This window comes from Ranitomeya imitator, chromosome 1, assembly GCF_032444005.1.
Source record: "Ranitomeya imitator isolate aRanImi1 chromosome 1, aRanImi1.pri, whole genome shotgun sequence".
NCBI classification, from domain to species: domain Eukaryota; kingdom Metazoa; phylum Chordata; class Amphibia; order Anura; family Dendrobatidae; genus Ranitomeya; species Ranitomeya imitator.
Window position 1 is genome coordinate 516,846,572 of NC_091282.1, and position 17,131 is coordinate 516,863,702.

Below are 17,131 nucleotides of genomic sequence, written 5' to 3' on the forward strand. Positions count from 1 at the left end.
GCGTGCGGGCGGTTGTGCCGTGAGTGAGTGCAGGCGGCTGTGCTGTGAGTGCGTGCAGCACTGTGCCCTGAGTGGGTGCGGGCGGCACTGTGCCCTGAGTGGGTGCGGGCGGCTGTGCCCTGAGTGCGTGCCGGCGGCTGTGCCCTGAGTGCATGCGGGCGGTTGTGCCCTGAGTGCGTGCGGGCGGTTGTGCCGTGAGTGAGTGCAGGTGGCTGTGCCGTGAGTGAGTGCGGCACCGTGCCGTGAGTGTGGGCGGCGCTGTGCCGTGAGTGAGTGCAGTGCTGTGCAGTGAGTGCGGGCCGCTGTGCCGTGAGTGCGGGCGGCGCTGTGCCATGAGTGCGGGCGGCGCTGTGCCGTGAGTGCGGGCGGTTGTGCCGTGAGTGCGGCGCTGTGCCGTGAGTGCAGGCGGCGCTGTGCCGTGAGTGCGGGCGGCGCCGTGCCGTGAGTGCGGGCGGCGCTGTACCATGAATGCAGGCGGCTGTGCCGTGAGTGAGTGTGGCGCTGTGCCGTGAGTGCGTGCAGCGCTGTGCCCTGAGTGGGTGCGGGCGGCGCTGTGCCCTGAGTGGGTGCGGGCGGCGCTGTGCCCTGAGTGGGTGCGGGCGGCTGTGCCCTGAGTGTGTGCCAGCGGCTGTGCCCTGAGTGCATGCGGGCGGCTGTGCCCTGAGTGCGTGCGGGCGGTTGTGCCGTGAGTGAGTGCAGGCGGCTGTGCTGTGACTGCGTGCAGCACTGTGCCCTGAGTGGGTGCGGGCGGCGCTGTGCCCTGAGTGGGTGCGGGCGGCTGTGCCCTGAGTGCGTGCCGGCGGCTGTGCCCTGAGTGCATGCGGGCGGTTGTGCCCTGAGTGCGTGCGGGCGGTTGTGCCGTGAGTGAGTGCAGGTGGCTGTGCCGTGAGTGAGTGCGGCACCGTGCCGTGAGTGTGGGCGGCGCTGTGCCGTGAGTGCAGTGCTGTGCAGTGAGTGCGGGCCGCTGTGCCGTGAGTGCGGGCGGCCATGTGCCATGAGTGCGGGCGGCGCTGTGCCGTGAGTGCGGGCAGTTGTGCCGTGAGTGCGGCGCTGTGCCGTGAGTGCAGGCGGCGCTGTGCCGTGAGTACGGGCGGCTGTGCCGTGAGTGCGGGCGGCGCTGTGCCGTGAATGCGGGTGGCGCTGTACCATGAATGCAGGCGGCTGTGCCGTGAGTGAGTGCGGCGCTGAGCCGTGAGTGCGGGCGGCGCTGTGCCATGAGTGCGGGCAGCTGTGCCGTGAGTGCGGCGCTGTGCCGTGAGTGCGGGCGGCACTGCGCCGTGAGTGTGGGCGGCTGTGCCGTGAGTGCGGGCGGCGCTGTGCTGTGCCGTGAGTGCGGGTGGAGCTGTGCCATGAGTGCGGGCGGCTGTGCCGTGAGTGCAGCGCTGTGCCGTGAGTGCGGGCGGCGCTGTGCCGTGAGTGCGGGCGGCTCTGTGCTGTGAGTGCGGGCGGCGCTGTGCCGTGAGTGCGGGCGGCGCTGTGCCGTGAGTGCGGGCGGCGCTGTACCGTGAATGCGGGTGGCTGTGCCGTGAGTGAGTGCGGCGCTGTGCCGCGAGTGCGGGCAGCGCTGTGCTGTTAGTGCGGGCGGCTGTGCCGTGAGTGAGTGCGGCGCTGAGCCGTGAGTGCGGGCGGCGCTGTGCCATGAGTGCGGGCAGCTGTGCCGTGAGTGCGGCGCTGTGCCGTGAGTGCGGGCGGCACTGCGCCGTGAGTGTGGGCGGCTGTGCCGTGAGTGCGGGCGGCGCTGTGCTGTGCCGTGAGTGCGGGTGGAGCTGTGCCATGAGTGCGGGCGGCTGTGCCGTGAGTGCAGCGCTGTGCCGTGAGTGCGGGCGGCGCTGTGCCGTGAGTGCGGGCGGCTCTGTGCTGTGAGTGCGGGCGGCGCTGTGCCGTGAGTGCGGGCGGCGCTGTGCCGTGAGTGCGGGCGGCGCTGTACCGTGAATGCGGGTGGCTGTGCCGTGAGTGAGTGCGGCGCTGTGCCGCGAGTGCGGGCAGCGCTGTGCTGTTAGTGCGGGCGGCTGTGCCGTGAGTGAGTGCGGCGCTGTGGCGTGAGTGCGGGCGGCGCTGTGCCGTGAGTGTGGGCGGCTGTGCCGTGAGTGCGGGCAGCGCTGTGCTGTGCCGTGAGTGCGGGCGGAGCTGTGCCGTGAGTGCGGGTGGCTGTGCCGTGAGTGCAGCGCTGTGCCGTGAGTGCGGGCGACGCTGTGCCGTGAGTGAATGCGGCTGTGCCGTGAGTGCGGGCGGCGCTGTGCCGTGAGTGCGGGCGGCGCTGTGCCGTGAGTGCGGGTGGCTGTGCCGTGAGTGCGGGCAGCTGTGCCATGAGTGCGGGTGGCGCTGTGCCGTGAGTGCGGCGCTGTGCTGTGAGTGCGTCTGTGCCGTGAGTGCGTCTGTGCCGTGAGTGCGGCTGTGCCGTGAGTGCGGGCGGCGCTGTGCCATGAGTGCGGGCGGCCCTGTGCCGTGAGTGCGGGCGGCTGTGCCGTGAGTGCGGGTGGCGCTGTGCCGTGAGTGCGTCTGTGCCGTGAGTGCAGCTGTGCCGTGAGTGCGGGCGGCGCTGTGCCGTGAGTGCAGACGGCGCTGTGCCGTGAGTGCCTGAGTGCGGCGCTGGCAATAATAGATACACCCCTGCAGCCAGCAGCACAGCAAGGGCTGACTCCGCCCACTCGCGTCACTGGTCACATGCCTGTGGTGACATCATCGAAGGTCCTGGAGCTCCGCTGGGCTCTACATCTACCCTGACTGGAGCTGCAGAACACGGAGCCTCCATGGCCGGTATATTAGGAGGGACATGTGGGTGTGTGGAGCCCCCATGGCCGGTATATTGGGGGGGAATAAGTAAGTTAGGCAGCGTCACTCTGTTCCAGACTGCGCAGGCGCGGTGCGTCGCGCTTGCGCAGTCTATAAAGGCTTCGGACAGAGTGACGCTCCCAGCGTTATATTATAGATAAGCCATATCATTATTTAGTAAAATAGCTCTCTATTTAAAATAAATCATATCTGACTAATCTTTGCTTATATGACATCTTTCCTTCCTAGCCTCCAGTTAGTTACAGACACCTCTATTACAATTGCTACCAAGTTTTAAGCTGTATAAAAGCTAAACTCTAAGAAGTCAAATCTTACAAGGTTTTGACATTTGCATACTTATGTCTTGAATATTTAACTGTAATCTATTCTTCCTTGTAACTATTCATACACCAAATTGACACAGAGAGCCTAAAACAAGATTAGGGGAGTAAGATAATAAATTATAACCAGACAGAGCAGTAATATTTCTTATAACAAATGGATGAAGAACAAACCACAGAACAGTGTTAGCTTTGGGACTGACATATCTAATATCTCATTCATTAATCACAGCCAGCTAGAAGGATCACTTATCATAACATGCAACTATACATTCTCATTGCATGGCAGCTTCACGCCTTGGGATGAATACAGACTCACAGGACATCATTGTCTGTCTGTCTCGGTGGGATTAAATGAGCATCAGTTCATGTTATAAAGGTAGATGCTTAATATATATATATATATATAATTGTCTAAGGGGTACTTCCGTCTTTCTGTCTGTCTGTCTTTCTGTCTGCAGCTTCCGTAACAGAAATCCAGCGTTGCTGATTGGTCTCGCCAGCTGCCTGTCATGGCTGCCACGACCAATCAGCGACAGGCAGAGTCCGATTAGTCCCTCCCTACTCCCCTGCTGTCAGTGCCTGGAGCTCTCATACTCCCCTCCAGTCACCGCTCACACAGGGTTAATGCCACCGGCATTATACTAGATGGTAGCCCGATTCTAACGCATTGGGTATTCTAGAATATGTATGTATGTATATAGCAGCCACATAGTATATAGCACAGGCCATGTAGTATATAGGAGCCATGTAGTATATAGCAGACAAATACTTTGTGGCCTGTGCTATATGCTATGTGGCTGCTATATACATACATACATATTGTAGAATAGCCGATGCGTTAATACAGGCCACACAATATATAACAGTGGCCACACAGTATATAACACAGCCCAAACAGTATATAATACAGCCCACGTACTATATAACATAGCCCACGCATTAGATAGCAGCCACGCAGTATATAACACAGGTGACGTAGTATATAACACATGCCATGCAGTATATAACACTGGCCACATAATACATAGCACAGCCCACGCAGTATATAACACAGCCCATGCAGTATCTAACACTGGCCATGTAGTATCTAACACTGGCCACGTAGTATCTAACACTGGCCACCTAGTATATAGCAGCCATGCAGTATATAACACAGCCCACGCATTACATAACACAGCCCACATAGTATCTAACACTGGCCACATAGTATATAGCAGCCACGTAGTATATAGCAGTGTGGGCACATATCCCTGTTAAAAATTATTAAAATAAAAAATAGTTATATACTCACTTCTCGGCGGGATCCAGCGAAGCTCTGGCGATGCGCGCGTGGCTGCCGCCATCTTCCATTCCCAGGATGCATTGCGAAATTACCCAGATGACTTAGCGGTCTCGCAGAAAGACAGAAAGACGGAAGTACCCCTTAGACCAGTGATTTTCAACCGGTGTTCCGCGGCACACTAGTGTGCCGCGACACATGGTCGGGTGTGCCGCGGCCACGGGGAACGGGAGTCAGCTGTTCTCTGTGCCGACTGTCAAGCTGACAGCCGGCACAGAGAAGCTGCAGCTCGCCGGCTCCCGGAGATCAATTGTACTCGCAGACATCTACCAGCTGCGAGTACAATTGAGGCTCTGACCGCTGGGTCAGAGCGACGCCAGCAGCGTGATCAAGTCATGTGATCACGCTGCTGGCGTCACTATCCGGCGCGCAGGAGACAGAAGACACTTGGTGGTAAGTGCTCCTGTGCTGTGGAGCTGAAGACACCGAAGATTCAGCGTGGGGCGGGTTTATGGGGAGTATGTATTCAGTGTTTGGGGGAGTCAGGATTTAATCAGTGTGTTGGGGGGGATTTATTCAGAGGGGGGATTTATTCAGTGTGTGGGGGGGATTTATTAAGTGTGTGTGGGGAATTATTCAGTGTGTGGGGGGGATTTATTCAGTGTGTGTGGGGATTTATTCAGTGTGTGGGGGGATTTATTAAGTGTGTGGGGGGATTTATTCAGTGTGTGGGGGGGATTTATTAAGTGTGTGTGGGGATTTATTAAGTGTGTGGGGGGGATTTATTAAGTGTGTGGGGGGATTTATTCAGTGTGTGTGGGGGATTTATTAAGTGTGTGGGGGATTTATTCAGTGTGTGTGGGGGGATTTATTCAGTGTGTGTGGGGGGATTTATTAAGTGTGTGTGGGGATTTATTCAGTGTGTGTGGGGGGATTTATTCAGAGTGTGTGGGGGGATTTATTAAGTGTGTGGGGGATTTATTCAGTGTGTGGGGGGATTTATTAAGTGTGGGGGGATTTATTCAGTGTGTGTGGGGGATTTATTCAGTGTGTGGGGGGGATTTATTAAGTGGGGGGATTTATTCAGTGTGTGGGGGGGATTTATTAAGTGTGTGTGGGGATTTATTAAGTGTGTGTGGGGATTTATTCAGTGTGTGTGGGGGATTTATTCAGTGTGTGTGGGGGGATTTATTCAGTGTGTGTGGGGGGATTTATTAAGTGTGTGTGGGGATTTATTCAGTGTGTGGGGGGATTTATTCAGAGTGTGTGGGGGGATTTATTAAGTGTGTGGGGGGATTTATTCAGTGTGTGGGGGGATTTATTAAGTGTGAGGGGGGTTTTATTAAGTGTGTGGGGGGATTTATTCAGTGTGTGGGGGGGATTTATTAAGTGTGGGGGGGATTTATTCAGTGTGTGTGGGGGATTTATTCAGTGTGTGGGGGGGATTTATTCAGTGTGTGTGGGGGGATTTATTAAGTGTGTGGGGGGATTTATTAAGTGTGTGGGGGGATTTATTCAGTGTGTGTGGGGGGGATTTATTCAGAGTGTGTGGGGGGATTTATTAAGTGTGTGGGGGGATTTATTCAGTGTGTTGGGGGGATTTATTCAGTGTGTGTGGGGGGATTTATTAAGTGTGTGTGGGGGGATTTATTAAGTGTGTGTGGGGATTTATTAAGTGTGTGTGGGGATTTATTCAGTGTGTTGGGGGGGATTTATTCAGAGTGTGTGGGGGGATTTATTAAGTGTGTGTGGGGGATTTATTAAGTGTGTGTGGGGATTTATTAAGTGTGTGTGGGGATTTATTCAGTGTGTGGGGGGGATTTATTCAGAGTGTGTGGGGGGATTTATTAAGTGTGTGGGGGGATTTATTAAGTGTGTGGGGGGATTTATTCAGTGTGTGGGGGGATTTATTAAGTGTGTGGGGGGATTTATTCAGTGTGTGGGGGGGATTTATTCAGAGTGTGTGGGGGGATTTATTAAGTGTGTGGGGGGATTTATTAAGTGTGTGGGGGGATTTATTAAGTGTGTGGGGGGATTTATTCAGTGGGGGGGATTTATTCAGTGTGTGGGGGGGATTTATTCAGTGTGTGGGGGGGAATTATTCAGTGTGTGGGGGGATTTATTCAGTGTGTGGGGGGATTTATTCAGTGTGTGGGGGGGATTTATTCAGTGTGTGTGGGGGAGATTTATTAAGTGTGTGTGGGGGGATTTATTAAGTGTGTGTGGGGATTTATTAGGTGTGTGGGGGGATTTATTCAGTGCGTGTGGGTGGGATTTATTAAGTGTGTGTGGGGATTTATTAAGTGTGTGTGGGGATTTATTAAGTGTGTGGGGGGATTTATTAAGTGTGTGGGGGGATTTATCAAAGTGTGTGGGGGGATTTATTAAGTGTGTGTGGGGATTTATTAAGTGTGTGTGGGGATTTATTAAGTGTGTGGGGGGATTTATTAAGTGTGTGTGGGGATTTATTAAGTGTGTGTGGGGATTTATTAAGTGTGTGGGGGGATTTATTAAGTGTGTGTGGGGATTTATTAAGTGTGTGGGGGGATTTATTAAGTGTGTGTGGGGATTTATTCAGTGTGTGGGGGGATTTATTCAGTGTGTGTGGGGGATTTATTCAGTGTGTGGGGGGGATTTATTCAGTGTGGGATTTATTCAGTGTGTACGTGGGGGGACTGGAATTTATTTAGCATGTGTGGGGCAGGGTGCATTTATTCTGTGGAAGGGGATGGATTTATTCTATTGGAAGGGCAGTGGATATATTCTGTGGGGGTGAGTGGAGAGATAGGGGTGGACACAGTAGCGAGGGGAAAAATGTGTGCTGACACAGTATTGGGAGCAACGGTGATGGGATGTGTGAGAACAGTATGGGGAGTCGGGGGAATGTGTGAGGGGGGAATGTGTGACGAGGAAATATGGAGAGAGCAAAGGGGTATGTTAGCAGGAGGGGGATGTACAGGAGGAGGCTATTAGAAATGTGTGCAGACAGTATGGGGGGATGAAAGTGTGAGTGGACACATAATAGATACTGAGTAGTGTGAGGGTAATAGCCAGGAGGAGACAGTATGCCAAGTAGGAGGAGTGTAATGAAGGGGCACAGTAGAGAGACTGGGCTCTCTATGAGGGACACAGTATGAGAAGGCAGCGTGAAGTATGGAAAAGAGAGAGAGGGTAGTGTGGATGGCATGTACCATAAGAGGGACAGTGAGGGTCATATTATGTGCTGGGAATAAAGTGAGGGGCAATTATTTACTCAGGGGCTCAGCCTAGGGCAGATATTTTTATTCCGAAACATTATAATAACACTGCTGTCTTTAAGGGTGTTGTGTCGGGATGTGCTGCAGAAGACAGGAGAAGATGGAAGTCTGCAGAAACGAGCTCTGCCGGTGGATGAGAAGAGTCATCATGGCATCTGGACAAGGTGAAGATGAAAAGAAAGAGGCGACTCCACAATCAACGTCATCTATCAGGTACCTGGATGTAAATGTGTTTTTTTTTGTGATACTAATTCTCATTTTTATTTGTTAGGAACATTAAAGGGGATGTCCAAGGTTGTGATGAGTCTGCAGTCATACTATGTGACTGCAGACTTCTGAATTCTCACAGTGCACACTGCTATCATAATTCTCTGATGTTGGTGATTTACATACATGCGGTCACGTGCTGACTAGACATGTGTGGCCTCATTCAATGAAAATGAATTGACTGAGGCCGGACATGTCTAGTTAGAATGTGGCCAGAAGTATCCAAATCACATACTTGTGCTGTCATGACCGTCCACTCTGGCCACCGGCAAGGGAGAATCCTGAAAGTGTGCAGTGCTTGCGCTGTGAGAATTCAGAAGCCTGCAGTCACATAGAATGACTGCAGACTTTCATCTCTAACCTGGACGCACCATTTTGTGCCATTTTGGTTGGTGGTGTGCCTCGGGATTTTTTAAGTATAAAAAGTGTGCCGCGGCTCAAAAAAGGTTGAAAATCACTGCCTTAGACAATCTATATACAGGTCCTTCTCAAAAAATTAGCATATAGTGTTAAATTTCATTATTTACCATGATGTAATGATTACAATTAAACTTTCATATATTATAGATTCATTATCCACCAACTGAAATTTGTCAGGTCTTTTATTGTTTTAATACTGATGATTTTGGCATACAACTCCTGATAACCCAAAAAACCTGTCTCAATAAATTAGCATATTTCACCCATCCAATCAAATAAAAGTGTTTTTTAATAACAAACAAAAAAACCAACAAATAATAATGTTCAGTTATGCACTCAATACTTGGTCGGGAATCCTTTGGCAGAAATGACTGCTTCAATGCGGCGTGGCATGGAGGCAATCAGCCTGTGACACTGCTGAGATGTTATGGAGGCCCAGGATGCTTCAATAGCGGCCTTAAGCTCATCCAGATTGTTGGGTCTTGCGTCTCTCAACTTTCTCTTCACAATATCCCACAGATTCTCTATGGGGTTCAGGTCAGGAGAGTTGGCAGGCCAATTGAGCACAGTAATACCATGGTCAGTAAACCATTTACCAGTGGTTTTGGCACTGTGAGCAGGTGCCAGGTCGTGCTGAAAAATGAAATCTTCATCTCCATAAAGAATTTCAGCCGATGGAAGCATGAAGTGCTCCAAAATCTCCTGATAGCTAGCTGCATTGACCCTGCCCTTGATGAAACACAGTGGACCAACACCAGCAGCTGACATGGCACCCCACACCATCACTGACTGTGGGTACTTGACACTGGACTTCAGGCATTTTGGCATTTCCTTCTCCCCAGTCTTCCTCCAGACTCTGGCACCTTGATTTCCGAATGACATGCAAAATTTGCTTTCATCAGAAAAAAGTACTTGGGACCACTTAGCAACAGTCCAGTGCTGCTTCTCTGTAGCTCAAAAGTGGCTTTACCTGGGGAATGCAGCACCTGTAGCCCATTTCCTGCACACGCCTGTGCACGGTGGCTCTGGATGTTTCCACACCAGACTCAGTCCACTGCTTCCTCAGGTTCCCCAAGGTCTGGAATCGGTCCTTCTCCACAATCTTCCTCAGGGTCCGGTCTCCTCTTCTCGTTGTACAGCGTTTTCTGCCACATTGTTTCCTTCCAACAGACTTACCATTGAGGTGCCTTGATACAGCACTCTGGGAACAGCCTATTTGTTGAGAAATTTCTTTCTGGGTCTTACCCTCTTGCTTGAGGGTGTCAATGATGGCCTTCTTGACATCTGTCAGGTCGCTAGTCTTACCCATGATGGGGGTTTTGAGTAATGAACCAGGCAGGGAGTTTATAAAAGCCTCAGGTATCTTTTGCATGTGTTTAGAGTTAATTAGTTGATTCAGAAGATTAGGGTAATAGGTCGTTTAGAGAACCTTTTCTTGATATGCTAATTTATTGAGACAGGTTTTTTGGGTTATCAGGAGTTGTATGCCAAAATCATCAGTATTAAAACAATAAAAGACCTGACAAATTTCAGTTGGTGGATAATGAATCTATAATATATGAAAGTTTAATTGTAATCATTACATTACGGTAAATAATGAAATTTAACACTATATGCTAATTTTTTGAGAAGGACCTGTATATAATTGTCTAAGGGTTTTTCCGTCTGTCTGTCTGTCTGTCTGTCTGTCCTGGAAATCCCGGCTCTCTGATTGGTCGAGGCCGGCAGGCCTCGACCAATCAGAGACCGGCACAGCATCGACGTAGAAATCCCGCGTCTCTGATTGGTCGAGGCCGCCAGGCCTCGACCAATCAGCAACGGGCACAGCGACGATGATGTCATAAAGGACGTAGAAATCCCGCGTCTGATTGGTCGAGGCCGCCAGGCCTCGACCAATCAGCAACGGGCACAGCGACGATGATGTCATAAAGGACGTAGACATCCCGCGTCTCTGATTGGTCGAGGCCGCCAGGCCTCGACCAATCAGCAACGGGCACAGCGGCGATGATGTCATAATGGTTGCCATGGCGACGATGATGTCATAAAGGTTGCCTCGATCAATCAGCGACGGACACAGTCTGCCGCGAATTCTGGAATCATCATTGTCCATATATTACAGGGACATGCATATTCTAGAATACCCGATGCGTTAGAATCGGGCCACAGTCTAGTTATATATATAGATATATACATATTCTGCATATATATAGATGCAGCTATGTTTTTAAGAGCAGAGTCTGACTGTAGATCATATTTCATTTCAGGTGAAAGGTCTACTTTTAGGTGTTTGGAACATATTTATTATGATCGTTAATAATATTAAAACACTATTTAATACAATATTTAATAAAGATCCAAAAATAAAGAACTATACAGAAATATATATTGGGGTACAGTGAGTTACATTATCTTAATCAATTATGCACTATTTAAAAAGACCTGGAGCAGCACCTCTCTTATCCATGTAATGTGTGTAGAAACCCTATTCATTCACTTCAATGAGGACGCCAGAGCAAGTAACAGACTATTTTTTAATTAATAAAAAACTCATTTAACAAAGTAATGAGCTGATAAAATAAAAAGTCAGAAGATAATTTTTTATTATAGGGGTTGTCAGGTTTTACTAAAAGCCAAGGCCATGGCTGTTTATGATTAGAGATGGGCAGACCCCTGGACGTTCGGGTCCCACAGAAAACATTTGGGTACCAGAACAGTACCCGGACCCAAACTCAGTGTCTGCCATGCTGTCATGTGCATAACATCATAGCAAACACTTCTTATCAGCGGTAAAGTCATAACCGCCAATCAGAGAGCCACGGTTCCCACAGTGTCAAATGACAGCGTTCTTGAAATGACAGCATTAGCCCGCAGCTGTGATCGGCGGTAAAAAGTTTACCTCTGGTCACTGGCATCTTCTGATGGGACTACTGCTCTCATCAGACTAAGCCTGCTGCCACTAATAACAGTGAGAGCAGGCGGTGGCTGATGAGAGTATTCATCAGTCGGCTCCTGCGCTGTAAATAAATAATTTTAAAAAACAAGCCTGGATTTCCCTGCGTTTTTTCTAGCCAGCCAGGTAAATCTCACCTGTCAGCATGATCAAGGCTGGTTATCAAGACTAGAGGGATCCCCACTCAATTTTATTAAATTATTTATTATTTATTATTTTTGATAACCAACCAAGCTAAAGCAGACAGCTGGGGGCTGGTATTCTCAGGCTGGTAATGGGTCATGGACAATCGCCCTCCCCAGCCTAAATATAAAAGCCCGCAGGCTTCCAGAAAAAGGCACTTCTATTAGATGTGCCAATTCTGGCGCATTGCCCAGCTCTTCCCATTTGCCCTTTAGCAGTGGCAAGTGGGGTTATATTTGTGGGGTTTATGTCACCTTTGTATTGTCAGTTGACATCAAGACCACGGATTAGTAATGAAGAGGCGTCTATAAGACACCTATCCATTAATAATTCTATAGTTTTATGAAAACACAAGGCCAGAATAAAGTCTTTTTATTTGAAATAAAGCAAAACACACTTTTACTTTTTTATTTAAAAATAATAAACACAGTTAAAAATAAAAAACAACAATATTCCGGAGGTTGGTTGTCAAAATTGGGAGGGACCCCATGCCATTTTTTTCTATTATTTATTTAAATCATTTTAAAAAGTCAGCATGAGTACCCCTCTATTCTTGATAACCAAGCTTGCTGAAGCTGACAGCTGAGGGTTGCAGCCCCCAGCTGTTAGTTTTGCCTGGCTGGTTATCAAAAATACAAGGGAACCCATGCCGTTTTTTTAAAAATATTTATTTACAGTGCAGGCGCAGGCTGATGAATACTCTCATCAGCCGCTGCTCTCGCTATTCTTAGCGGCAGCAGGCATCGGCTGATGGGAGCAGTAGTCCCATCAGCTGACACCAGGGATCAGAGGTAAACTTTACACTTCTGATCACAGCTACTGGCTCATGCTGTCAAAAGACAGCGAGGAGGACCATGGCCCTCTGACCAGCAGGGATGATTTTACTACAGATCAGAAGCAGTGCCTGCCACGCTGTTATGCACATGACTGCATGGCAAACTGTATGTTCAGGCAGGCTGCTCAGTGTCAAATGAATAGGGTTAGAGTCCGCTTCCCAGTGTCTATGCTGGATGACAGGCTGTATGGTCGCATCATGCAACCGTGCTCGCTTCGGCAGCACATATACTAAAATTGGAACGATACAGAGAAGATTAGCATGGCCCCTGCGCAAGGATGACACGCAAATTCGTGAAGTGTTCCATATTTTTGCATCTCCCCCACCTCATTGTAGATTGTAAGCTCTCACGAGCAGGGTCGTCTTATTTTGCTTTAATTATTGTATTGTTAACGTTGTTACTTATGACTTTTGTGTTTGAAACTGTTAAACTGTAAAGCGCTGCGGAATATGTTGGCGCTATATAAATAAAGATTATTATTATTATTATGCAGCCTGCCATCTAGATGTAGCAGAGCTGACAGTGAGGTTACATCAGTGTTTCCCAAACTCCAGTCCTCCTGGACCCCAACAGGTTATGTTTTCAGGATTTCCTTAGTATTGCACTGGTGATGGAAGTATGAGTTCTCTCACTTGTGTAGCACTATGGAAATCCTGAAAACATGACCTGTTGGGGGACGTGAGGGCTGGAGTTTGAGAAATACTAGGTTACATCCTGATATCCTTGACTTATCTGCAGTAAAAAAGTCAATCTTCATTTTTGCAGCATTTTTTCACCATCCATTCAAGTCAATTGTTGAAAAACGCTGAAAAAACATTGCAAAAATGCTGAAAAAAAAGAGACTTGCTCTGCCAAAAATGCTTCAAAGCACAAAATCCTGATGGCAAAAAAACATTGTGTGTGCTTGAGATTTCTGAAATCTCATAGGCTTTGCTTGTACTGTAAAAAGCAGATGAAAATTCGCTTAAAAAAAGCAGTAAAAAACACCCAGTGTAAACATAGCCATAACATATATTTTGTGAGTTCAGTCTACTGCATTTCATCTGTGAATAGCCCCCTATATACAGTATGAGACCCTACAGTTCCCATATACAATGTATGAGACCCCTCATAGTCCCTATATACAGCTCAAGCAAAAATTAAGGGAATTTGACTGTTTCACCCCCAGCAGTTCGCCCTTGGATGTTTGTACCTTTGTGGTTCATGAATTCCAGTCCGTCATCAATGTTTCGCCCCCAGCAGTTTGCCCCCGGATGTTTCTACCCTTGTGGTTCATGAATTCCCGTCCATCATCATGTGCGGGGGGTGAAATGTAGCCGGGGGCGAACTGCTGGGAGCGAAATATTGTATGACCAAAATTAAGAGACCACCACATCAAAATTCATGGGCATGTCATGTCATGGGCAGCCCAATCTCCAGATCTAAACCCCATTGAAAACCTCTGAATGTAATCAAGAGGATAGAGGATAGTCACAGGCCATCAAATAAAGAACTGCTTAAATTATTGCACTAGAAGGAGTATGAAAGACTGGTGGAAAGCATGCCAAGATGCATGAAAGCTGTGATTAAAAATCATGGTTATTCCACAAAATATTGATTTCTGAACTCTTCCTGAGGTAAAACATTAGTATTGTTGTTTCTGAGGCTACGTTCACATTAGCGTCATGCGACGCAGCGTCGTCGACGCACGACAACGCATGCATCATGCGCCCCTATCTTTATCATTGGGGACGCATGCGTTGCGTTGTCGTGCGTTTTCGGAAAAACGCATGACGCATGCATCGTTTCACCGCACCTGGGTGGCGTCGGAGACGCTACATGTTGCATTTTTGTAGCGTCAAAAAAACGCATGCGTCGCACTTGCGTCGCTCGTGCGTCGTCATTGCGTTACAATTTCCCATTGAAACATATTGACAACGCACTTGCGTCGCGTGTGTGCGTCGTGCGTGCGTTGTGCGACGCATGCGTCGTTAAATAAAATTAAACAAAAAAGTGTCTAGACAGTGCAAACAGTGATAAAAACATCCCCCATATATAAAGAAAATGTTGGATTGTTTGTCACTTCTGCTGCAGGCTACACATCAGACTACATCAGACCAGACTGTCTTTTCATCGGCTGTCCAGAGATGTAAGTATAGAATGATTCTCTGCATTTTCTACATGTTTTTTAAAATAGTTTTTGCAAGTTGTGTATATTCTGCACTGTGGTTGTTTAAAGATATTGTTGTATTTTTAGTCTGGTTGTGATTTATGGCGTGGTATAGGATGGCGTTTCATTGTCTCCGGCCTTGATTATTGTTCTTTCCAGGATAGATTTTTCTTTTCCATTTATTGGTTTGGTGGTGTTTTTTGGATTCAGTTGTGATGTTTTATTCTTGCGTAATATGAATTTTATTGTCTCCGGCCATGTTGGTTTTATTGTAAAGTATGGTAGTATAGAATGATTCTGCGCCCTGTTATTAAATGTAATATTTTTTATTGCAACTTGTGTATTATGTTCTGCACTGTGGTTATGTAAAGACATTGTTGTATGTTTCTGGTTGTGATGTATGGCGTTGTGTGGCCTTTTATTGTCTCCGGCCCTGTCGGTTTTATTGTAAAGTATGGTAGTATAGAATGATTCTGCGCACTTTTATTAAATGTAATAATTTATATTGCAAGTTGTGTATTTTTTTTTCTGCACTGTGGTTGTGTAAAGACATTGTTGTATGTTTCTGGTTGTGATGTATGGCGTTGTATGGCCTTTTATTGTCTCCGGCCCTGTCGGTTTTATTGTAAAGTATGGTGTGTTATTAACGTTTCTGCCCTTAATTTTTGGGGGTTGTTAATTTTTTCCTTTCAAAAATCTATTGTGTTTTTTGGGTTGCTCCCTGCATACTGTCCTTTTTTAAAAAAATAAAAACTCTCTTTTGTGATTACCACTTGGGTCTGTTGTATATTTGTTTTGTTATCTTTAGGCTTTTGTTTACTCTGGCATTGGGTTGTCTCTGCCATTGTTTCTTTTAATCAATGTGGCAGTGTTGTTTGCACAGCGTTAGTTCAGTTGGAGTGCAATGTTCTTTGTGGTTGAAATGTAAATGTTTGTTTTTTTTTTAAATTGCTGTATTGTGCCAAGGAGCATAGGATAAATGTTATTTTGTTCTTTATTTCAGAATTGCATTATGGCCAGCGATTCCAGCAACACCCCACCGCTGAGGAGTCCGGTGAGTACATGATCAACTATTGCTTACTATTCACTGTCATTTGTAGATGGGTCACTCAACTTTTTGGTAAACTATTTTGCAGGCTTCTTCAAGTGAGGAGGAGAGCCAGGAGGAACAGAGGGAGCAGGAGCAGAGACCACGGGGCCAAGCTGTGGTTGCAGGACGGCGAGTAAGTTTTTATGTCAAACCTATTCCTTTTTTTTTCTTAAATTTTTTTGTTTTTGCGGGTATGGGGGGTGGTGGGAGGGGGTGGTGGTGGAGGTGGTAGGTGGCGGTGGAGGAGATAGGGACAACATTGTTTATCTTGCAAACATTAATATTTTACATTTATTCTAGGTTTCACAATGGGCCCATGATGACCAACTCGATATTGACATGATGGTGGCATCCATAGAGGAACGGGGCCTGTTGTGGGACAGCCGTGACCCCCGGCACGCGGACCAGGGCATATTGCGCCGTTTGTGGATAGAGGTGGCACAATTGCTGTGGGATGGCTTCGACAGCGCTTCCCCCGTGGCCAAAGCTAAATTTCGTAAGTATTTCCAAAATGCTGCTGTGACCCATCAGGCCAGGATTACACAACCGTCTGTGATGTCTTCTATTGGGATTGCACACGGTTGCGTAATCGTTTTCAATATATTCTCTAAAACTTATTTTTTTATACACAGTTAAACAATTGAAGACCAGATGGCGCTCCATGAAGGACCGTTTCAGGAGGGGCCTGAAAAAGGAGGGACAGATCCGTAGTGGTGCTGCAGCGTCAAGGACCTCTGTGTACAAATACAACCGTATATTGCAGTTCTTGCGACCGGTCCTTGAAAGCAGAGAGTAAGTATAGTACCTACGCAAACACCTAGTTTTTACAACATGCATATTCACGTACTATATTCCAGCCACGTAGCTTATTGCCCAGCCATTTATTTTGGCAAGTACGAAGTATAGAAATGAAGAAAAAAATGCAAGCTCGCAGAGGCGTGAAAAGTAAAAAATACATACTTTTATCCACTTCAATCATAAGCAGAGGATGAAACATCAGCACAATACAATAGACACTATCTACGCGTTTCAGGTGACAGGGAACATCAGACCTGAAACGCGTAGATAGTGTTTTTATTGTATTGTGCTGATGTTTCATCCTCTGTTTCTGATTGAAGTGAATAAAGTATTTAGATTTTACTTTTCATGCCTCGGTGACCTCGTATTTTTTATTCATTTCTGGTCTTCTCACGCTTGACACAGCGGCTCCGTGCTCTGAGCCTTCTGGGATTACTTCAATGGTGAGCTTGACTTACTATTTCTTTCCCTGAAATCAGAAGTATACAGAACACAGAAAGATAGTAGATTGGCCATGCCCGGGCAATATTTCATAGTGGAGTAGTATAGTGCCCATCCAGGTGTATCCCAGTTTTTTTACACACAAAAACTTAAAATATAATAGACACGGCATACCTTCTACTGCAAGGCAGGTTATGTTCCCATGGTTGCTCAGCTCGCAGGACCTGTGATGACGTCTCAGTCACATGACCGTGACGTCATGGCAGTTCCAACGGTAAGCGTAACTGTCGGGCGTTACAAACCGCAACCATGGGTGACTATTTTGGAATCAATAAATGCATTTTT

At 47.7% G+C, this 17,131-nt stretch overlaps 1 non-coding gene across 1 annotated transcript; it reads left to right on the plus strand.

Moving 5' to 3' along the window:
* The first annotated feature begins 12,513 nt into the window (after positions 1 to 12,513).
* Positions 12,514 to 12,620, plus strand: LOC138660454 (U6 spliceosomal RNA). Its single transcript, XR_011317852.1, has one exon. It is a non-coding gene; the product is annotated as a U6 spliceosomal RNA (small nuclear RNA).
* Positions 12,621 to 17,131: the final 4,511 nt, after the last annotated feature.